Raw genomic sequence first — 23,871 nt, forward strand, 5'->3', positions numbered from 1 at the left:
TATTTAAAAGTTCCGAAGACGCACCAACATAATAGAGATACAGAAACACCGTGGCCCCTTTCTTTGAGATAACTGTGCACTAGTGCGAGCCGCAAATGCCACTTCCAGCTTAGCTGTGCAGAAGAAGAACAACAAGAAGAAGAAATATCTCGAAATATGTCCGTCAGGCCCCTTCCCTTGAGATATATCTGCAAATATCTCGGAAACGAAGCGAGCTATGGCAAAATGTTAAGAGACCGTTTTTGTAGAGAATTATGGTTCCTACTTTTTATGTTCTATGATATTTTTTGATCAGACGCGTAGTTCTCGAGATATATCAAGATATTTAAAAGCTCCGAAGCCGCACCAACATAATAGAGATACAGAAACACCGTGGCCCCTCTCGTTGAGATAACTCTGCACTATTGCGAGCTGGAAATGCCACTTCAAGTTTAGCTGTGCAGAAGAAGAACAACAAGAAGAAGAAATATCTGGAAATATGTCCGTTAGGCCCCTTCCCTTGAGATATATGTGCAAATATCTCGGAAACGAAGCGAGCTATGGCAAAATGTTAAGAGACCTTTTTTCTAGAGAATTAAGTTTCCTACTTTTTATGTTCTATGATATTTTTTGATCAGATGCGTAGTTCTCGAGATATATCAAGATATTTAAAAGTTCCGAAGCCGCACCAACATAATAGAGATACAGAAACACCGTGGCCCCTTTCTTTGAGATAACTCTGCACTATTGCGAGCTGCAAATGCCACTTCCAGCGTAGCTGTGCAGAAGAAGAACAACAAGAAGAAGAAATATCTCGAAATATGTCCGTCAGGCCCCTTCCCTTGAGATAAATCTGGAAATATCTCGGAAACGAAGAGAGCTATGGCAAAATGTTAAGAGACCTTTTTTGTAGAGAATTAAGTTTCCTACTTTTTATGTTCTATGATATTTTTTGATCAGATGCGTAGTTCTCGAGATATATCAAGATATTTAAAAGTTCCGAAGCCGCACCAACATAATAGAGATACAGAAACACCGTGGCCCCTTTCTTTGAGATAACTCTGCACTATTGCGAGCTGTAAATGCCACTTCCAGCTTAGCTGTGCAGAAGAAGAACAACAAGAAGAAGAAATATCTCGAAATATGTCCGTCAGGCCCCTTCCCTTGAGATATATCTGCAAATATCTCGGAAACGAAGCGAGCTATGGCAAAATGTTAAGAGACCGTTTTTGTAGAGAATTATGGTTCCTACTTTTTATGTTCTATGATATTTTTTGATCAGACGCGTAGTTCTCGAGATATATCAAGATATTTAAAAGCTCCGAAGCCGCACCAACATAATAGAGATACAGAAACACCGTGGCCCCTCTCTTTGAGATAACTCTGCACTATTGCGAGCTGGAAATGCCACTTCCAGTTTAGCTGTGCAGAAGAAGAACAACAAGAAGAAGAAATATCTGGAAATATGTCCGTTAGGCCCCTTCCCTTGAGATATATGTGCAAATATCTCGGAAACGAAGCGAGCTATGGCAAAATGTTAAGAGACCTTTTTTCTAGAGAATTAAGTTTCCTACTTTTTATGTTCTATGATATTTTTTGATCAGATGCGTAGTTCTCGAGATATATCAAGATATTTAAAAGTTCCGAAGCCGCACCAACATAATAGAGATACAGAAACACCGTGGCCCCTTTCTTTGAGATAACTCTGCACTATTGCGAGCTGCAAATGCCACTTCCAGCGTAGCTGTGCAGAAGAAGAACAACAAGAAGAAGAAATATCTCGAAATATGTCCGTCAGGCCCCTTCCCTTGAGATAAATCTGGAAATATCTCGGAAACGAAGAGAGCTATGGCAAAATGTTAAGAGACCTTTTTTGTAGAGAATTAAGTTTCCTACTTTTTATGTTCTATGATATTTTTTGATCAGATGCGTAGTTCTCGAGATATATCAAGATATTTAAAAGTTCCGAAGCCGCACCAACATAATAGAGATACAGAAACACCGTGGCCCCTTTCTTTGAGATAACTCTGCACTATTGCGAGCTGTAAATGCCACTTCCAGCTTAGCTGTGCAGAAGAAGAACAACAAGAAGAAGAAATATCTCGAAATATGTCCGTCAGGCCCCTTCCCTTGAGATATATCTGCAAATATCTCGGAAACGAAGCGAGCTATGGCAAAATGTTAAGAGACCTTTTTTGTAGAGAATTATGTTTCCTACAATTTATGTTCTATGATATTTTTTGATCAGAAGCGTAGTTTTCGAGATATATCGAGATATTTAAAAGTTCCGATGCCGCACCAACACAATAGAGATACAGAATCACCGTGGCCCCTTTCTTTGAGATAACTCTGCACTAGTGCGAGCCGCAAATGCCACTTCCAGCTTAGCTGTGCAGAAGAAGAACAACAAGAAGAAGAAATATCTCGAAATATGTCCGTCAGGCCCCTTCCCTTGAGATAAATCGGCAAATATCTCGGAAACGAAGCGAGCTATGGCAAAATGTTAAGAGACCTTTTTTGTAGAGAATTAAGTTTCCTACTTTTTACCTTCTATGATATTTTTTGATCAGATGCGTAGTTCTCGAGATATATCAAGATATTTAAAAGTTCCGAAGCCGCACCAACATAATAGAGATACAGAAACACCGTGGCCCCTCTCTTTGAGATAACTCTGCACTATTGCGAGCTGGAAATGCCACTTCCAGCTTAGCTGTGCAGAAGAAGAACAACAAGAAGAAGAAATATCTCGAAATATGTCCGTCAGGCCCCTTCCCTTGAGATATATCTGCAAATATCTCGGAAACGAAGGGAGCTATGGCAAAATGTTGAGAGACCTTTTTTGTAGAGAATTATGTTTCCTACAATTTATGTTCTATGATATTTTTTGATCACAAGCGTAGTTTTCGAGATATATCGAGATATTTAAAAGTTCCGAAGCCGCAGCAACATAATAGAGATACAGAAACACCGTGGCCCCTTTCTTTGAGATAACTCTGCACTAGTGCGAGCCGCAAATGCCACTTCCAGCTTAGCTGTGCAGAAGAAGAACAACAAGAAGAAGAAATATCTCGAAATATGTCCGTCAGGCCCCTTCCCTTGAGATAAATCTGCAAATATCTCGGAAACGAAGTGAGCTATGGCAAAATGTTAAGAGACCTTTTTTGTAGAGAATTAAGTTTCCTACTTTTTATGTTCTATGATATTTTTTGACCAGATGGGCAGTTCTCGAGATATATCAAGATATTTAAAAGTTCCGAAGCCGCACCAACATAATAGAGATACAGAAACACCGTGGCCCCTCTCTTTGAGATAACTCTGCACTATTGCGAGCTGTAAATGCCACTTCCAGCTTAGCTGTGCAGAAGAAGAACAACAAGAAGAAGAAATATCTCGAAATATGTCCGTCAGGCCAGTTCCTTTGAGCTGAATCTGCAAATATCTCGGAAACGAAGCGAGCTATGGCAAAATGTTAAGAGACGTTTTTTGTAGAGAATTATGTTTCCTACAATTTATGTTCTATGATATTTTTTGATCAGAAGCGTAGTTCTCGAGATATATCAAGATATTTAAAAGCTCCGAAGCCGCACCAACATAATAGAGATACAGAAACACCGTGGCCTCTTTCTTTGAGATAACTCTGCACTATTGCGAGCTGCAAATGCCACTTCCAGCTTAGCTGTGCAGAAGAAGAACAACAAGAAGAAGAAATATCTCGAAATATGTCCGTCAGGCCCCTGCCCTTGAGATATATCTGCAAATATCTCGGAAACGAAGCGAGCTATGGCAAAATGTTAAGAGACCTTTTTTGTAGAGAATTATGTTTCCTACAATTTATGTTCTATGATATTTTTTGATCAGAAGCGTAGTTTTCGAGATATATCGAGATATTTAAAAGTTCCGAAGCCGCACCAACATAATAGAGATACAGAAACACCGTGGCCCCTTTCTTTGAGATAACTCTGCACTAGTGCGAGCCGCGAATGCCACTTCCAGCTTAGCTGTGCAGAAGAGGAACAACAAGAAGAAGAAATATCTCGAAATATGTCCGTCAGGCCCCTTCCCTTGAGATAAATCTGCAAATATCTCGGAAACGAAGCGAGCTATGGCAAAATGTTAAGAGACCTTTTTTGTCGAGAATTGGGTTTCCTACTTTTTATCTTCTATGATATTTTTTGATCAGATGCGTAGTTCTCGAGATATATCAAGATATTTAAAAGTTCCGAAGTCGCACCAACATAATAGAGATACAGAAACACCGTGGCCCCTCTCTTTGAGATAACTCTGCACTATTGCGAGCTGTAAATGCCACTTCCAGCTTAGCTGTGCAGAAGAAGAACAACAAGAAGAAGAAATATCTCGAAATATGTCCGTCAGGCCAGTTCCTTTGAGCTGAATCTGCAAATATCTCGGAAACGAAGCGAGCTATGGCAAAATGTTAAGAGACGTTTTTTGTAGAGAATTATGTTTCCTACAATTTATGTTCTATGATATTTTTTGATCAGAAGCGTAGTTTTCGAGATATATCGAGATATTTGAAAGTTCCGAAGCCGCACCAACATAATAGAGATACAGAAACACCGTGGCCCCTCTCTTTGAGATAACTCTGCACTATTGCGAGCTGAAATGCCACTTCCAGCTTAGCTGTGCAGAAGAAGAACAACAAGAAGAAGAAATATCTCGAAATATGTCCGTCAGGCCAGTTCCTTTGAGCTGAATCTGCAAATATCTCGGAAACGAAGCGAGCTATGGCAAAATGTTAAGAGACGTTTTTTGTAGAGAATTATGTTTCCTACAATTTATGTTCTATGATATTTTTTGATCAGAAGCGTAGTTTTCGAGATATATCGAGATATTTAAAAGTTCCGAAGCCGCACCAACATAATAGAGATACAGAAACACCGTGGCCCCTCTCTTTGAGATAACTCTGCACTATTGCGAGCTGAAATGCCACTTCCAGCTTAGCTGTGCAGAAGAAGAACAAGAAGAAGAAGAAATATCTCGAAATATGTCCGTTAGGCCCCTTCCCTTGAGATAAATCTGCAAATATCTCGGAAACGAAGCGAGCAATGGCAAAATGTTGAGAGACCTTTTTTGTAGAGAATTAAGTTTCCTACTTTTTATGTTCTATGATATTTTTTGATCAGAAGCGTAGTTCTCGAGATATATCAAGATATTTAAAAGTTCCGAAGCCGCACCAACATAATAGAGATACAGAAACACCGTGGCCCCTCTCTCTGAGATAACTCTGCACTATTGCGAGCTGGAAATGCCACTTCCAGTTTAGCTGTGCAGAAGAAGAACAACAAGAAGAAGAAATATCTCGAAATATGTCCGTTAGGCCCCTTCCCTTGAGATAAATGTGCAAATATCTCGGAAACGAAGCGAGCTATGGCAAAATGTTAACAGACCTTTTTTGTAGAGAATTAAGTTTCCTACTTTTCATGTTCTATGATATTTTTTGATCAGATGCGTAGTTCTCGAGATATATCAAGATATTTAAAAGTTCCGAAGCCGCACCAACATAATAGAGATACAGAAACACCGTGGCCCCTTTCTTTGATATAACTCTGCACTATTGCGAGCTGTAAATGCCACTTCCAGCTTAGCTGTGCAGAAGAAGAACAACAAGAAGAAGAAATATCTCGAAATATGTCCGTCAGGCCCCTTCCCTTGAGATATATCTGCAAATATCTCGGAAACGAAGTGACCTATGGCAAAATGTTAAGAGACCTTTTTTGTAGAGAATTATGTTTCCTACAATTTAGGTTCTATGATATTTTTTGTTCAGAAGCGTAGTTTTCGAGATATATTGAGATATTTAAAAGTTCCGAAGCCGCACCAGCATAATAGGGATACAGAAACACCGTGGCCCCTTTCCTTGAGATAACTCTGCACTAGTGCGAGCCGCAAATGCCACTTCCAGCTTAGCTGTGCAGAAGAAGAACAACAAGAAGAAGAAATATCTCGAAATATGTCCGTCAGGCCCCTTCCCTTGAGATAAATCTGCAAATATCTCGGAAACGAAGCGAGCTATGGCAAAATGTTAAGAGACCTTTTTTGTAGAGAATTATGTTTCCTACAATTTATGTTGTATGATATTTTTTGATCAGAAGCGTAGTTTTCGAGATATATCGAGATATTTAAAAGTTCCGAAGCCGCACCAACATAACAGAGATACAGAAACACCGTGGCCCCTTTCTTTGAGATAACTCTGCACTATTGCGAGCTGCAAATGCCACTTCCAGCTTAGCTGTGCAGAGGAAGAACAACAAGAAGAAGAAATATCTCGAAATATGTCCGTCAGGCCAGTTCCTTTGAGCTGAATCTGCAAATATCTCGGAAACGAAGCGAGCTATGGCAAAATGTTAAGAGACGTTTTTTGTAGAGAATTATGTTTCCTACAATTTATGTTCTATGATATTTTTTGATCAGAAGCGTAGTTTTCGAGATATATCGAGATATTTAAAAGTTCCGAAGCCGCACCAACATAATAGAGATACAGAAACACCGTGGCCCCTTTCTTTGAGATAACTCTGCACTAGTGCGACCTGCAAATGCCACTTCCAGCTTAGCTGTGCAGAAGAAGAACAACAAGAAGAAGAAATATCTCGAAATATGTCCGTCAGGCCCCTTCCCTTGAGATAAATCTGCAAATATCTCGGAAACGAAGCGAGCTATGGCAAAATGTTAAGAGACCTTTTTTGTAGAGAATTAAGTTTCCTACTTTTGATGTTCTATGATATTTTTTGATCAGATGCGTAGTTCTCGAGATATATCAAGATATTTAAAAGTTCCGAAGCCGCACCAACATAATAGAGATACAGAAACACCGTGGCCCCTTTCTTTGAGATAACTCTGCACTATTGCGAGCTGCAAATGCCACTTCCAGCTTAGCTGTGCAGAAGAAGAATAACAAGAAGAAGAAATATCTCGAAATATGTCCGTCAGGCCCCTTCCCTTGAGATAAATCTGCAAATATCTCGGAAACGAAGAGAGCTATGGCAAAATGTTAAGAGACCTTTTTTGTAGAGAATTAAGTTTCCTACTTTTTATCTTGTATGATATTTTTTGATCAGATGCGTAGTTCTCGAGATATATCAAGATATTTAAAAGTTCCGAAGCCGCACCAACATAATAGAGATACAGAAACACCGTGGCCCCTCTCTTTGAGATAACTCTGCACTATTGCGAGCTGTAAATGCCACTTCCAGCTTAGCTGTGCAGAAGAAGAACAACAAGAAGAAGAAATATCTCGAAATATGTCCGTCAGGCCAGTTCCTTTGAGCTGAATCTGCAAATATCTCGGAAACGAAGCGAGCTATGGCAAAATGTTAAGAGACGTTTTTTGTAGAGAATTATGTTTCCTACAATTTATGTTCTATGACATTTTTTGATCAGAAGCGTAGTTTTCGAGATATATCGAGATATTTAAAAGTTCCGAAGCCGCACCAACATAATAGAGATACAGAAACACCGTGACCCCTCTCTTTGAGATAACTCTGCACTATTGCGAGCTGAAATGCCACTTCCAGCTTAGCTGTGCAGAAGAAGAACAACAAGAAGAAGAAATATCTCGAAATATGTCCGTTAGGCCCCTTCCCTTGAGATAAATCTGCAAATATCTCGGAAACGAAGCGAGCAATGGCAAAATGTTGAGAGACCTTTTTTGTAGAGAATCAAGTTTCCTACTTTTTATGTTCTATGATATTTTTTGATCAGAAGCGTAGTTTTCGAGATATATCGAGATATTTAAAAGTTCCGAAGCCGCACCAACATAATAGAGATACAGAAACACCGTGGCCCCTTTCTTTGAGATAATTCTGCACTAATGCGAGCCGCAAATGCCACTTCCAGCTTAGCTGTGCAGAAGAAGAACAACAAGAAGAAGAAATATCTCGAAATATGTCCGTCAGGCCCCTTCCCTTGAGATAAATCTGCAAATATCTCGGAAACGAAGCGAGCTATGGCAAAATGTTAAGAGACCTTTTTTGTAGAGAATTAGGTTTCCTACTTTTTATCTTGTATGATATTTTTTGATCAGATGCGTAGTTCTCGAGATATATCAAGATATTTAAAAGTTCCGAAGCCGCACCAACATAATAGAGATACAGAAACACCGTGGCCCCTCTCTTTGAGATAACTCTGCACTATTGCGAGCTGGAAATGCCACTTCCAGCTTAGCTGTGCAGAAGAAGAACAACAAGAAGAAGAAATATCTCGAAATATGTCCGTCAGGCCCCTTCCCTTGAGATATATCTGCAAATATCTCGGAAACGAAGTGACCTATGGCAAAATGTTAAGAGACCTTTTTTGTAGAGAATTACGTTTCCTACAATTTAGGTTCTATGATATTTTTTGATCAGAAGCGTAGTTTTCGAGATATATCGAGATATTTAAAAGTTCCGAAGCCGCACCAACATAATAGGGATACAGAAACACCGTGGCCCCTTTCTTTGAGATAACTCTGCACTAGTGCGAGCCGCAAATGCCACTTCCAGCTTAGCTGTGCAGAAGAAGAACAACAAGAAGAAGAAATATCTCGAAATATGTCCGTCAGGCCCCTTCCCTTGAGATATATCTGCAAATATCTCGGAAACGAAGTGACCTATGGCAAAATGTTAAGAGACCTTTTTTGTAGAGAATTATGTTTCCTACAATTTAGGTTCTATGATATTTTTTGTTCAGAAGCGTAGTTTTCGAGATATATTGAGATATTTAAAAGTTCCGAAGCCGCACCAGCATAATAGGGATACAGAAACACCGTGGCCCCTTTCCTTGAGATAACTCTGCACTAGTGCGAGCCGCAAATGCCACTTCCAGCTTAGCTGTGCAGAAGAAGAACAACAAGAAGAACAAATATCTCGAAATATGTCCGTCAGGCCCCTTCCCTTGAGATAAATCTGCAAATATCTCGGAAACGAAGCGAGCTATGGCAAAATGTTAAGAGACCTTTTTTGTAGAGAATTATGTTTCCTACAATTTATGTTGTATGATATTTTTTGATCAGAAGCGTAGTTTTCGAGATATATCGAGATATTTAAAAGTTCCGAAGCCGCACCAACATAACAGAGATACAGAAACACCGTGGCCCCTTTCTTTGAGATAACTCTGCACTATTGCGAGCTGCAAATGCCACTTCCAGCTTAGCTGTGCAGAGGAAGAACAACAAGAAGAAGAAATATCTCGAAATATGTCCGTCAGGCCAGTTCCTTTGAGCTGAATCTGCAAATATCTCGGAAACGAAGCGAGCTATGGCAAAATGTTAAGAGACGTTTTTTGTAGAGAATTATGTTTCCTACAATTTATGTTCTATGATATTTTTTGATCAGAAGCGTAGTTTTCGAGATATATCGAGATATTTAAAAGTTCCGAAGCCGCACCAACATAATAGAGATACAGAAACACCGTGGCCCCTTTCTTTGAGATAACTCTGCACTAGTGCGACCTGCAAATGCCACTTCCAGCTTAGCTGTGCAGAAGAAGAACAACAAGAAGAAGAAATATCTCGAAATATGTCCGTCAGGCCCCTTCCCTTGAGATAAATCTGCAAATATCTCGGAAACGAAGCGAGCTATGGCAAAATGTTAAGAGACCTTTTTTGTAGAGAATTAAGTTTCCTACTTTTGATGTTCTATGATATTTTTTGATCAGATGCGTAGTTCTCGAGATATATCAAGATATTTAAAAGTTCCGAAGCCGCACCAACATAATAGAGATACAGAAACACCGTGGCCCCTTTCTTTGAGATAACTCTGCACTATTGCGAGCTGCAAATGCCACTTCCAGCTTAGCTGTGCAGAAGAAGAATAACAAGAAGAAGAAATATCTCGAAATATGTCCGTCAGGCCCCTTCCCTTGAGATAAATCTGCAAATATCTCGGAAACGAAGAGAGCTATGGCAAAATGTTAAGAGACCTTTTTTGTAGAGAATTAAGTTTCCTACTTTTTATCTTGTATGATATTTTTTGATCAGATGCGTAGTTCTCGAGATATATCAAGATATTTAAAAGTTCCGAAGCCGCACCAACATAATAGAGATACAGAAACACCGTGGCCCCTCTCTTTGAGATAACTCTGCACTATTGCGAGCTGTAAATGCCACTTCCAGCTTAGCTGTGCAGAAGAAGAACAACAAGAAGAAGAAATATCTCGAAATATGTCCGTCAGGCCAGTTCCTTTGAGCTGAATCTGCAAATATCTCGGAAACGAAGCGAGCTATGGCAAAATGTTAAGAGACGTTTTTTGTAGAGAATTATGTTTCCTACAATTTATGTTCTATGACATTTTTTGATCAGAAGCGTAGTTTTCGAGATATATCGAGATATTTAAAAGTTCCGAAGCCGCACCAACATAATAGAGATACAGAAACACCGTGGCCCCTCTCTTTGAGATAACTCTGCACTATTGCGAGCTGAAATGCCACTTCCAGCTTAGCTGTGCAGAAGAAGAACAACAAGAAGAAGAAATATCTCGAAATATGTCCGTTAGGCCCCTTCCCTTGAGATAAATCTGCAAATATCTCGGAAACGAAGCGAGCAATGGCAAAATGTTGAGAGACCTTTTTTGTAGAGAATCAAGTTTCCTACTTTTTATGTTCTATGATATTTTTTGATCAGAAGCGTAGTTTTCGAGATATATCGAGATATTTAAAAGTTCCGAAGCCGCACCAACATAATAGAGATACAGAAACACCGTGGCCCCTTTCTTTGAGATAATTCTGCACTAATGCGAGCCGCAAATGCCACTTCCAGCTTAGCTGTGCAGAAGAAGAACAACAAGAAGAAGAAATATCTCGAAATATGTCCGTCAGGCCCCTTCCCTTGAGATAAATCTGCAAATATCTCGGAAACGAAGCGAGCTATGGCAAAATGTTAAGAGACCTTTTTTGTAGAGAATTAGGTTTCCTACTTTTTATCTTGTATGATATTTTTTGATCAGATGCGTAGTTCTCGAGATATATCAAGATATTTAAAAGTTCCGAAGCCGCACCAACATAATAGAGATACAGAAACACCGTGGCCCCTCTCTTTGAGATAACTCTGCACTATTGCGAGCTGGAAATGCCACTTCCAGCTTAGCTGTGCAGAAGAAGAACAACAAGAAGAAGAAATATCTCGAAATATGTCCGTCAGGCCCCTTCCCTTGAGATATATCTGCAAATATCTCGGAAACGAAGTGACCTATGGCAAAATGTTAAGAGACCTTTTTTGTAGAGAATTACGTTTCCTACAATTTAGGTTCTATGATATTTTTTGATCAGAAGCGTAGTTTTCGAGATATATCGAGATATTTAAAAGTTCCGAAGCCGCACCAACATAATAGGAATACAGAAACACCGTGGCCCCTTTCTTTGAGATAACTCTGCACTAGTGCGAGCCGCAAATGCCACTTCCAGCTTAGCTGTGCAGAAGAAGAACAACAAGAAGAAGAAATATCTCGAAATATGTCCGTCAGGCCCCTTCCCTTGAGATAAATCTGCAAATATCTCGGAAACGATGCGAGCTATGGCAAAATGTTAAGAGACCTTTTCTGTAGAGAATTAAGTTTCGTACTTTTTATCTTCTATGATATTTTTTGATCAGATGCGGAGTTCTCGAGATATATCAAGATATTTAAAAGTTCCGAAGCCGCACCAACATAATAGAGATACAGAAACACCGTGGCCCCTTTCTTTGAGATAACTCTGCACTATTGCGAGCTGGAAATGCCACTTCCAGCTTAGCTGTGCAGAAGAAGAACAACAAGAAGAAGAAATATCTCGAAATATGTCCGTCAGGCCCCTTCCCTTGAGATATATCTGCAAATATCTCGGAAACGAAGTGACCTATGGCAAAATGTTAAGAGACCTTTTTTGTAGAGAATTACGTTTCCTACAATTTAGGTTCTATGATATTTTTTGATCAGAAGCGTAGTTTTCGAGATATATCGAGATATTTAAAAGTTCCGAAGCCGCACCAACATAATAGGGATACAGAAACACCGTGGCCCCTTTCTTTGAGATAACTCTGCACTATTGCGAGCTGTAAATGCCACTTCCAGTTTAGCTGTGCAGAAGAAGAACAACAAGAAGAAGAAATATCTCGAAATATGTCCGTCAGGCCCCTTCCCTTGAGATGTATCTGCAAATATCTCGGAAACCAAGCGAGCTATGGCAAAATGTTAAGAGAGCTTTTTTGTAGAGAATTAAGTTTCCTACTTTTTATGTTCTATGATATTTTTCGATCAGAGGCGTAGTTCTCGAGATATATCAAGATATTTAAAAGTTCCGAAGCCGCACCAACATAATAGAGATACAGAAACACCGTGGCCCCTTTCTTTGAGATAACTCTGCACTATTGCGAGCTGTAAATGCCACTTCCAGTTTAGCTGTGCAGAAGAAGAACAACAAGAAGAAGAAATATCTCGAAATATGTCCGTCAGGCCAGTTCCTTTGAGCTGAATCTGCAAATATCTCGGAAACGAAGCGAGCTATGGCAAAATGTTAAGAGACGTTTTTTGTAGAGAATTATGTTTCCTACAATTTATGTTCTATGATATTTTTTGATCAGAAGCGTAGTTTTCGAGATATATCGAGATATTTAAAAGTTCCGAAGCCGCACCAACATAATAGAGATACAGAAACACCGTGGCCCCTCTCTTTGAGATAACTCTGCACTATTGCGAGCTGAAATGCCACTTCCAGCTTAGCTGTGCAGAAGAAGAACAACAAGAAGAAGAAATATCTCGAAATATGTCCGTCAGGCCCCTTCCCTTGAGATAAATCTGCAAATATCTCGGAAACGAAGCGAGCTATGGCAAAATGTTAAGAGACCTTTTTTGTAGAGAATTAAGTTTCCTACTTTTGATGTTCTATGATATTTTTTGATCAGATGCGTAGTTCTCGAGATATATCAAGATATTTAAAAGTTCCGAAGCCGCACCAACATAATAGAGATACAGAAACACCGTGGCCCCTTTCTTTGAGATAACTCTGCACTATTGCGAGCTGCAAATGCCACTTCCAGCTTAGCTGTGCAGAAGAAGAATAACAAGAAGAAGAAATATCTCGAAATATGTCCGTCAGGCCCCTTCCCTTGAGATAAATCTGCAAATATCTCGGAAACGAAGAGAGCTATGGCAAAATGTTAAGAGACCTTTTTTGTAGAGAATTAAGTTTCCTACTTTTTATCTTGTATGATATTTTTTGATCAGATGCGTAGTTCTCGAGATATATCAAGATATTTAAAAGTTCCGAAGCCGCACCAACATAATAGAGATACAGAAACACCGTGGCCCCTCTCTTTGAGATAACTCTGCACTATTGCGAGCTGTAAATGCCACTTCCAGCTTAGCTGTGCAGAAGAAGAACAACAAGAAGAAGAAATATCTCGAAATATGTCCGTCAGGCCAGTTCCTTTGAGCTGAATCTGCAAATATCTCGGAAACGAAGCGAGCTATGGCAAAATGTTAAGAGACGTTTTTTGTAGAGAATTATGTTTCCTACAATTTATGTTCTATGACATTTTTTGATCAGAAGCGTAGTTTTCGAGATATATCGAGATATTTAAAAGTTCCGAAGCCGCACCAACATAATAGAGATACAGAAACACCGTGGCCCCTCTCTTTGAGATAACTCTGCACTATTGCGAGCTGAAATGCCACTTCCAGCTTAGCTGTGCAGAAGAAGAACAACAAGAAGAAGAAATATCTCGAAATATGTCCGTTAGGCCCCTTCCCTTGAGATAAATCTGCAAATATCTCGGAAACGAAGCGAGCAATGGCAAAATGTTGAGAGACCTTTTTTGTAGAGAATCAAGTTTCCTACTTTTTATGTTCTATGATATTTTTTGATCAGAAGCGTAGTTTTCGAGATATATCGAGATATTTAAAAGTTCCGAAGCCGCACCAACATAATAGAGATACAGAAACACCGTGGCCCCTTTCTTTGAGATAATTCTGCACTAATGCGAGCCGCAAATGCCACTTCCAGCTTAGCTGTGCAGAAGAAGAACAACAAGAAGAAGAAGTATCTCGAAATATGTCCGTCAGGCCCCTTCCCTTGAGATAAATCTGCAAATATCTCGGAAACGAAGCGAGCTATGGCAAAATGTTAAGAGACCTTTTTTGTAGAGAATTAGGTTTCCTACTTTTTATCTTGTATGATATTTTTTGATCAGATGCGTAGTTCTCGAGATATATCAAGATATTTAAAAGTTCCGAAGCCGCACCAACATAATAGAGATACAGAAACACCGTGGCCCCTTTCTTTGAGATAACGCTGCACTAGTGCCAGCCGCAAATGCCACTTCCAGCTTAGCTGTGCAGAAGAAGAACAACAAGAAGAAGAAATATATCGAAATATGTCCGTCAGGCCCCTTCCCTTGAGATAAATCTGCAAATATCTCGGAAACGAAGCGAGCTATGGCAAAATGTTAAGAGACCTTTTTTGTAGAGAATTAAGTTTCCTACTTTTTATGTTCTATGATATTTTTTGATCAGATGCTTAGTTCTCGAGATATATCAAGATATTTAAAAGTTCCGAAGCCGCACCAACATAATGGAGATACAGAAACACCGTGGCCCCTTTCTTTGAGATAACTCTGCACTAGTGCGAGCCGCAAATGCCACTTCCAGCTTAGCTGTGCAGAAGAAGAACAACAAGAAGAAGAAATATCTCGAAATATGTCCGTTAGGCCCCTTCCCTTGAGATAAACCTGCAAATATCTCGGAAACGAAGCGAGCTATGGCAAAATGTTAAGAGACCTTTTTTGTAGAGAATTAAGTTTCCTACTTTTTATGTTCTATGATATTTTTTGATCAGATGCGTAGTTCTCGAGATATATCAAGATATTTAAAAGTTCCGAAGCCGCACAAACATAATAGAGATACAGAAACACCGTGGCCCCTTTCTTTGAGATAACTCTGCACTATTGCGCGCTGCAAATGCCACTTCCAGCTTAGCTGTGCAGAAGAAGAACAACATGAAGAAGAAATATCTCGAAATATGTCCGTCAGGCCCCTTCCCTTGAGATAAATCTGCAAATATCTCGGAAACGAAGCGAGCTATGGCAAAATGTTAAGAGACCTTTTTTGTAGAGAATAATGTTTCCTACAATTTACGTTCTATGATATTTTTTGATCAGAAGCGTAGTTTTCGAGATATATCGAGATATTTAAAAGTTCCGAAGGCGCACCAACATAATAGAGATACAGAAACACCGTGGCCCCTTTCTTTGAGATAACTCTGCACTATTGCGACCTACAAATGCCACTTCCAGCTTAGCTGTGCAGAAGAAGAACAACAAGAAGAAGAAATATCTCGAAATATGTCCGTCAGGCCCCTTCCCTTGGGATATATCTGCAAATATCTCGGAAACGAAGCGAGCTATGGCAAAATGTTAAGAGACGTTTTTTGTAGAGAATTATGTTTCCTACAATTTATGTTCTATGATATTTTTTGATCAGAAGCGTAGTTTTCGAGATATATCGAGATATTTAAAAGTTCCGAAGCCGCACCAACATAATAGAGATACAGAAACACCGTGGCCCCTTTCTTTGAGATAACTCTGCACTAGTGCGAGCCGCAAATGCCACTTCCAGCTTAGCTGTGCAGAAGAAGAACAACAAGAAGAAGAAATATCTCGAAATATGTCCGTCATGCCCCTTCCCTTGAGATAAATCTGCAAATATCTCGGAAACGAAGCGAGCTATGGCAAAATGTTAAGAGACCTTTTTTGTAGAGAATTAAGTTTCCTACTTTTTATGTTCTATGATATTTTTTGATCAGAAGCGTAGTTCTCGAGATATATCAAGATATTTAAAAGTTCCGAAGCCGCACCAACATAATAGAGATACAGAAACACCGTGGCCCCTTTCTTTGAGATAACTCTGCACTAGTGCGAGCCGCAAATGCCACTTCCAGCTTAGCTGTGCAGAAGAAGAACAACAAGAAGAAGAAATATCTCGAAATATGTCCGTCAGGCCCCTTCCCTTGAGATAAATCTGCAAATATCTCGGAAACGAAGCGAGCTATGGCAAAATGTTAAGCGACCTTATTTGTAGAGAATTATGTTTCCTACAATTTATGTTCTATGATATTTTTTGATCAGAAGCGTAGTTTTCGAGATATATCGAGATATTTAAAAGTTCCGAAGCCGCACCAACATAATAGAGATACAGAAACACCGTGGCCCCTTTCTTTGAGATAACTGTGCACTAGTGCGAGCCGCAAATGCCACTTCCAGCTTAGCTGTGCAGAAGAAGAACAACAAGAAGAAGAAATATCTCGAAATATGTCCGTCAGGCCCCTTCCCTTGAGATAAATCTGCAAATATCTCGGAAACGAAGCGAGCTATGGCAAAATGTTCAGAGACCGTTTTTGTAGAGAACTAAGTTTCCTACTTTTTATGTTCTATGATATTTTTTGATCAGATGCGTAGTTCTCGAGATATATCAAGATATTTAAAAGTTCCGAAGCCGCACCAACATAATAGAGATACAGAAACACCGTGGCCCCTTTCTTTGAGATAACTCTGCACTATTGCGAGCTGCAAATGCCACTTCCAGCTTAGCTGTGCAGAAGAAGAACAACAAGAATAAGAAATATCTCGAAATATGTCCGTCAGGCCCCTTCCCTTGAGATAAATCTGCAAATATCTCGGAAACGAAGCGAGCTATGGCAAAATGTTAAGAGACCATTTTTGTAGAGAATTAAGTTTCCTACTTTTTATGTTCTATGATATTTTTTGATCAGATGCGTAGTTCTCGAGATATATCAAGATATTTAAAAGTTCCGAAGCCGCACCAACATAATAGAGATACAGAAACACCGTGGCCCCTTTCTTTGAGATAACTCTGCACTATTGCGAGCTGCAAATGCCACTTCCAGCTTAGCTGTGCAGAAGAAGAACAACAAGAATAAGAAATATCTCGAAATATGTCCGTCAGGCCCCTTCCCTTGAGATAAATCTGCAAATATCTCGGAAACGAAGAGAGCTATGGCAAAATGTTAAGAGACCTTTTCTGTAGAGAATTAAGTTTCCTACGTTTTATGTTCTATGATATTTTTTGATCAGATGCGTAGTTCTCGAGATATATCAAGATATTTAAAAGTTCCGAAGCCGCACCAACATAATAGAGATACAGAAACACCGTGGCCCCTTTCTTTGAGATAAATCTGCACTACTGCGAGCCGCAAATGCCACTTCCAGCTTAGCGGTGCAGAAGAAGAACAACAAGAAGAAGAAATGTCTCGAAATATGTCCGTCAGGCCCCTTGCCTTGAGATAAATCAGCAAATATCTCGGAAACGAAGCGAGCTATGGCAAAATGTTAAGAGACCTTCTTTGTAGAGAATTATGTTTCCTACTTTTTATGTTCTATGATATTTTTTGATCAGACGCGTAGTTCTCGAGATATATCAAGATATTTAAAAGTTCCGAAGCCGCACCAACATAATAGAGATACAGAAACACCGTCGCCCCTTTCTTTGAGATAACTTTGCACTATTGCGAGCTGTAAATGCCACTTCCAGCTTAGCTGTGCAGAAGAAGTACAACAAGAAGAAGAAATATCTCGAAATATGTCCGTCAGGCCCCTTCCCTTGAGATATATCTGCAAATATCTCGGAAACGAAGCGAGCTATTGCAAAATGTTAAGAGACCTTTTTTGTAGAGAATTAAGTTTCCTACTTTTTATGTTCTATGATATTTTTTGATCAGATGCGCAGTTCTCGAGATATATCAAGATATTTAAAAGTTCCGAAGCCGCACCAACATAATAGAGATACAGAAACACAGTGGCCCCTTTCTTTGAGATAACTCTGCACTATTGCGAGCTGTAAATGCCACTTCCAGCTTAGCTGTGCAGAAGAAGAACAACAAGAAGAAGAAATATCTCGAAATATGTCCGTCAGGCCCCTTCCCTTGAGATAAATCTGCAAATATCTCGGAAACGAAGCGAGCTATGGCAAAATGTTAAGAGACCGTTTTTGTAGAGAACTAAGTTTCCTACTTTTTATGTTCTATGATATTTTTTGATCAGATGCGTAGTTCTCGAGATATATCAAGATATTTAAAAGTTCCGAAGCCGCACCAACATAATAGAGATACAGAAACACCGTGGCCCCTTTCTTTGAGATAACTCTGCACTATTGCGAGCTGCAAATGCCACTTCCAGCTTAGCTGTGCAGAAGAAGAACAACAAGAATAAGAAATATCTCGAAATATGTCCGTCAGGCCCCTTCCCTTGAGATAAATCTGCAAATATCTCGGAAACGAAGAGAGCTATGGCAAAATGTTAAGAGACCTTTTCTGTAGAGAATTAAGTTTCCTACGTTTTATGTTCTATGATATTTTTTGATCAGATGCGTAGTTCTCGAGATATATCAAGATATTTAAAAGTTCCGAAGCCGCACCAACATAATAGAGATACAGAAACACCGTGGCCCCTTTCTTTGAGATAAATCTGCACTAGTGCGAGCCGCAAATGCCACTTCCAGCTTAGCGGTGCAGAAGAAGAACAACAAGAAGAAGAAATGTCTCGAAATATGTCCGTCAGGCCCCTTGCCTTGAGATAAATCAGCAAATATCTCGGAAACGAAGCGAGCTATGGCAAAATGTTAAGAGACCTTCTTTGTAGAGAATTATGTTTCCTACTTTTTATGTTCTATGATATTTTTTGATCAGACGCGTAGTTCTCGAGATATATCAAGATATTTAAAAGTTCCGAAGCCGCACCAACATAATAGAGATACAGAAACACCGTCGCCCCTTTCTTTGAGATAACTTTGCACTATTGCGAGCTGTAAATGCCACTTCCAGCTTAGCTGTGCAGAAGAAGTACAACAAGAAGAAGAAATATCTCGAAATATGTCCGTCAGGCCCCTTCCCTTGAGATATATCTGCAAATATCTCGGAAACGAAGCGAGCTATTGCAAAATGTTAAGAGACCTTTTTTGTAGAGAATTAAGTTTCCTACTTTTTATGTTCTATGATATTTTTTGATCAGATGCGCAGTTCTCGAGATATATCAAGATATTTAAAAGTTCCGAAGCCGCACCAACATAATAGAGATACAGAAACACAGTGGCCCCTTTCTTTGAGATAACTCTGCACTATTGCGAGCTGTAAATGCCACTTCCAGCTTAGCTGTGCAGAAGAAGAACAACAAGAAGAAGAAATATCTCGAAATATGTCCGTCAGGCCCCTTCCCTTGAGATATATCTGCAAATATCTCGGAAACGAAGCGAGCTATGGCAAAATGTTAAGAGACCTTTTTTGTAGAGAATTATGCTTCCTACAATTTATGTTCTATGATATTTTTTGATCAGAAGCGTAGTTTTCGAGATATATCGAGATATTTAAAAGTTCCGAAGCCGCACCAACATAATAGAGATACAGAAACACCGTGGCCCCTTTCTTTGAGATAACTCTGCACTAGTGCGAGCCGCAAATGCCACTTCCAGCTTAGCTGTGCAGAAGAAGAACAACAAGAAGAAGAAATATCTCGAAATATGTCCGTCAGGCCCCTTCCCTTGAGATAAATCTGCAAATATCTCGGAAACGAAGCGAGCTATGGCAAAATGTTAAGAGACCTTTTTTGTAGAGAATTAAGTTTCCTACTTTTTATGTTCTATGATATTTTTTGATCAGATGCGCAGTTCTCGAGATATATCAAGATATTTAAAAGTTCCGAAGCCGCACCAACATAATAGAGATACAGAAACACCGTGGCCCCTTTCTTTGAGATAACTCTGCACTATTGCGCGCTGGAAATGCCACTTCCAGTTTAGCTGTGCAGAAGAAGAACAACAAGAAGAAGAAATATCTCGAAATATGTCCGTTAGGCCCCTTCCCTTCAGATAAATCTGCAAATATCTCGGAAACGAAGCGAGCTATGGCAAAATGTTAAGAGACCTTTTTTGTAGAGAATTAAGTTTCCTACTTTTTATGTTCTATGATATTTTTTGATCAGATGCGCAGTTCTCGAGATATATCAAGATATTTAAAAGTTCCGAAGCCGCACCAACATAATAGAGATACAGAAACACAGTGGCCCCTTTCTTTGAGATAACTCTGCACTATTGCGAGCTGCAAATGCCACTTCCAGCTTAGCTGTGCAGAAGAAGAACAACAAGAAGAAGAAATATCTCGAAATATGTCCGTCAGGCCCTTTCCCTTCAGATAAATCTGCAAATATCTCGGAAACGAAGCGAGCTATGGCAAAATGCTAAGAGACCTTTTTTGTAGAGACTTATGTTTCCTACAATTTATGTTCTATGATATTTTTTGATCAGGAGCGTAGTTTTCGAGATATATCGAGATATTTAAAAGTTCCGAAGCCGCACCAACATAATAGAGATACAGAAACACCGTGGCCCCTTTCTTTGAGATAACTCTGCACTAGTGCGAGCCGCAAATGCCACTTCCAGCTTAGCTGTGCAGAAGAAGAACAACAAGAAGAAGAAATATCTCGAAATATGTCCGTCAGGCCCCTTCCCTTGAGATATATCTGCAAATATCTCGGAAACGAAGCGAGCTATGGCAAAATGTTAAGAGACCTTTTTTGTAGAGAATTAAGTTTCCTACTTTTTATGTTCTATGATATTTTTTGATCAGATGCGCAGTTCTCGAGATATATCAAGATATTTAAAAGTTCCGAAGCCGCACCAACATAATAGAGATACAGAAACACCGTGGCCCCTTTCTTTGAGATAACTCTGCACTATTGCGCGCTGGAAATGCCACTTCCAGTTTAGCTGTGCAGAAGAAGAACAACAAGAAGAAGAAATATCTCGAAATATGTCCGTTAGGCCCCTTCCCTTCAGATAAATCTGCAAATATCTCGGAAACGAAGCGAGCTATGGCAAAATGTTAAGAGACCTTTTTTGTAGAGAATTAAGTTTCCTACTTTCTATGTTCTATGATATTTTTTGATCAGATGCGCAGTTCTCGAGATATATCAAGATATTTAAAAGTTCCGAAGCCGCACCAACATAATAGAGATACAGAAACACAGTGGCCCCTTTCTTTGAGATAACTCTGCACTATTGCGAGCTGCAAATGCAACTTCCAGCTTAGCTGTGCAGAAGAAGAACAACAAGAAGAAGAAATATCTCGAAATATGTCCGTCAGACCCTTTCCCTTCAGATAAATCTGCAAATATCTCGGAAACGAAGCGAGCTATGGCAAAATGCTAAGAGACCTTTTTTGTAGAGACTTATGTTTCCTACAATTTATGTTCTATGATATTTTTTGATCAGGAGCGTAGTTTTCGAGATATATCGAGATATTTAAAAGTTCCGAAGCCGCACCAACATAATAGAGATACAGAAACACCGTGGCCCCTTTCTTTGAGATAACTCTGCACTAGTGCGAGCCGCAAATGCCACTTCCAGCTTAGCTGTGCAGAAGAAGAACAACAAGAAGAAGAAATATCTCGAAATATGTCCGTCAGGCCCCTTCCCTTGAGATATATCTGCAAATATCTCGGAAACGAAGCGAGCTATGGCAAAATGTTAAGAGACCTTTTTTGTAGAGAATTAAGTTTCCTACTTTTTATGTTCTATGATATTTTTTGATCAGATGCGCAGTTCTCGAGATATATCAAGATATTTAAAAGTTCCGAAGCCGCACCAACATAATAGAGATACAGAAACACCGTGGCCCCTTTCTTTGAGATAACTTTGCACTATTGCGAGCTGTAAATGCCACTTCCAGCTTAGCTGTGCAGAAGAAGAACAACAAGAAGAAGAAATATCTCGAAATATGTCCGTCAGGCCCCTTCCCTTGAGATATATCTGCAAATATCTCGGAAACGAAGCGAGCTATGGCAAAATGTTAAGAGACCTTTTTTGTAGAGAATTATGTTTCCTACAATTTATGTTCTATGATATTTTTTGATCAGAAGCGTAGTTTTCGAGATATATCGAGATATTTAAAAGTTCCGAAGCCGCACCAACATAATAGAGATACAGAAACACCGTGGCCCCTTTCTTTGAGATAACTCTGCACTAGTGCGAGCCGCAAATGCCACTTCCAGCTTAGCTGTGCAGAAGAAGAACAACAAGAAGAAGAAATATCTCGAAATATGTCCGTCAGGCCCCTTCCCTTGAGATAAATCTGCAAATATCTCGGAAACGAAGCGAGCTATGGCAAAATGTTAAGAGACCTTTTTTGTAGAGCATTAAGTTTCCTACTTTTTATGTTCTATGATATTTTTTGATCAGATGCGCAGTTCTCGAGATATATCAAGATATTTAAAAGTTCCGAAGCCGCACCAACATAATAGAGATACAGAAACACCGTGGCCCCTTTCTTTGAGATAACTTTGCACTATTGCGAGCTGTAAATGCCACTTCCAGCTTAGCTGTGCAGAAGAAGAACAACAAGAAGAAGAAATATCTCGAAATATGTCCGTCAGGCCCCTTCCCTTGAGATATATCTGCAAATATCTCGGAAACGAAGCGAGCTATGGCAAAATGTTAAGAGACCTTTTTTGTAGAGAATTATGTTTCCTACAATTTATGGTCTATGATATTTTTTGATCAGAAGCGTAGTTTTCGAGATATATCGAGATATTTAAAAGTTCCGAAGCCGCACCAACATAATAGAGATACAGAAACACCGTGGCCCCTTTCTTTGAGATAACTCTGCACTATTGCGAGCTGGAAATGCCACTTCCAGTTTAGCTGTGCAGAAGAAGAACAACAAGAAGAAGAAATATCTCGAAATATGTCCGTTAGGCCCCTTCCCTTCAGATAAATCTGCAAATATCTCGGAAACGAAGCGAGCTATGGCAAAATGTTAAGAGACCTTTTTTGTAGAGAATTAAGTTTCCTACTTTTTATGTTCTATGATATTTTTTGATCAGATGCGCAGTTCTCGAGATATATCAAGATATTTAAAAGTTCCGAAGCCGCACCAACATAATAGAGATACAGAAACACAGTGGCCCCTTTCTTTGAGATAACTCTGCACTATTGCGAGCTGAAAATGCCACTTCCAGCTTAGCTGTGCAGAAGAAGAACAACAAGAAGAAGAAATATCTCGAAATATGTCCGTCAGGCCCTTTCCCTTCAGATAAATCTGCAAATATCTCGGAAACGAAGCGAGCTATGGCAAAATGCTAAGAGACCTTTTTTGTAGAGACTTATGTTTCCTACAATTTATGTTCTATGATATTTTTTGATCAGGAGCGTAGTTTTCGAGATATATCGAGATATTTAAAAGTTCCGAAGCCGCACCAACATAATAGAGATACAGAAACACCGTGGCCCCTTTCTTTGAGATAACTCTGCACTAGTGCGAGCCGCAAATGCCACTTCCAGCTTAGCTGTGCAGAAGAAGAACAACAAGAAGAAGAAATATCTCGAAATATGTCCGTCAGGCCCCTTCCCTTGAGATAAATCTGCAAATATCTCGGAAACGAAGCGAGCTATGGCAAAATGTTAAGAGACCTTTTTTGCAGAGAATTATGTTTCCTACAATTTATGTTCTATGATATTTTTTGATCAGAAGCGCAGTTTTCGAGATATATCGAGATATTTAAAAGTTCCGAAGCCGCACCAACATAATAGAGATACAGAAACACCGTGGCCCCTTTCTTTGAGATAACTCTGCACTAGTGCGAGCCGCAAATGCCACTTCCAGCTTAGCTGTGCAGAAGAAGAACAACAAGAAGAAGAAATATCTCGAAATATGTCCGTCAGGCCCCTTCCCTTGAGATAAATCTGCAAATATCTCGGAAAGGAAGCGAGCTATGGCAAAATGTTAAGAGACCTTTTTTGTAGAGAATTAAGTTTCCTACTTTTTATGTTCTATGATATTTTTTGATCAGACGCGTAGTTCTCGAGATATATCAAGATATTTAAAAGTTCCGAAGCCGCACCAACATAATAGAGATACAGAAACAC

The sequence above is a fragment of the Osmia lignaria genome, unplaced genomic scaffold, assembly GCF_051020975.1.
Source record: "Osmia lignaria lignaria isolate PbOS001 unplaced genomic scaffold, iyOsmLign1 scaffold0006, whole genome shotgun sequence".
Taxonomy (NCBI): Eukaryota; Metazoa; Arthropoda; class Insecta; order Hymenoptera; family Megachilidae; genus Osmia; species Osmia lignaria.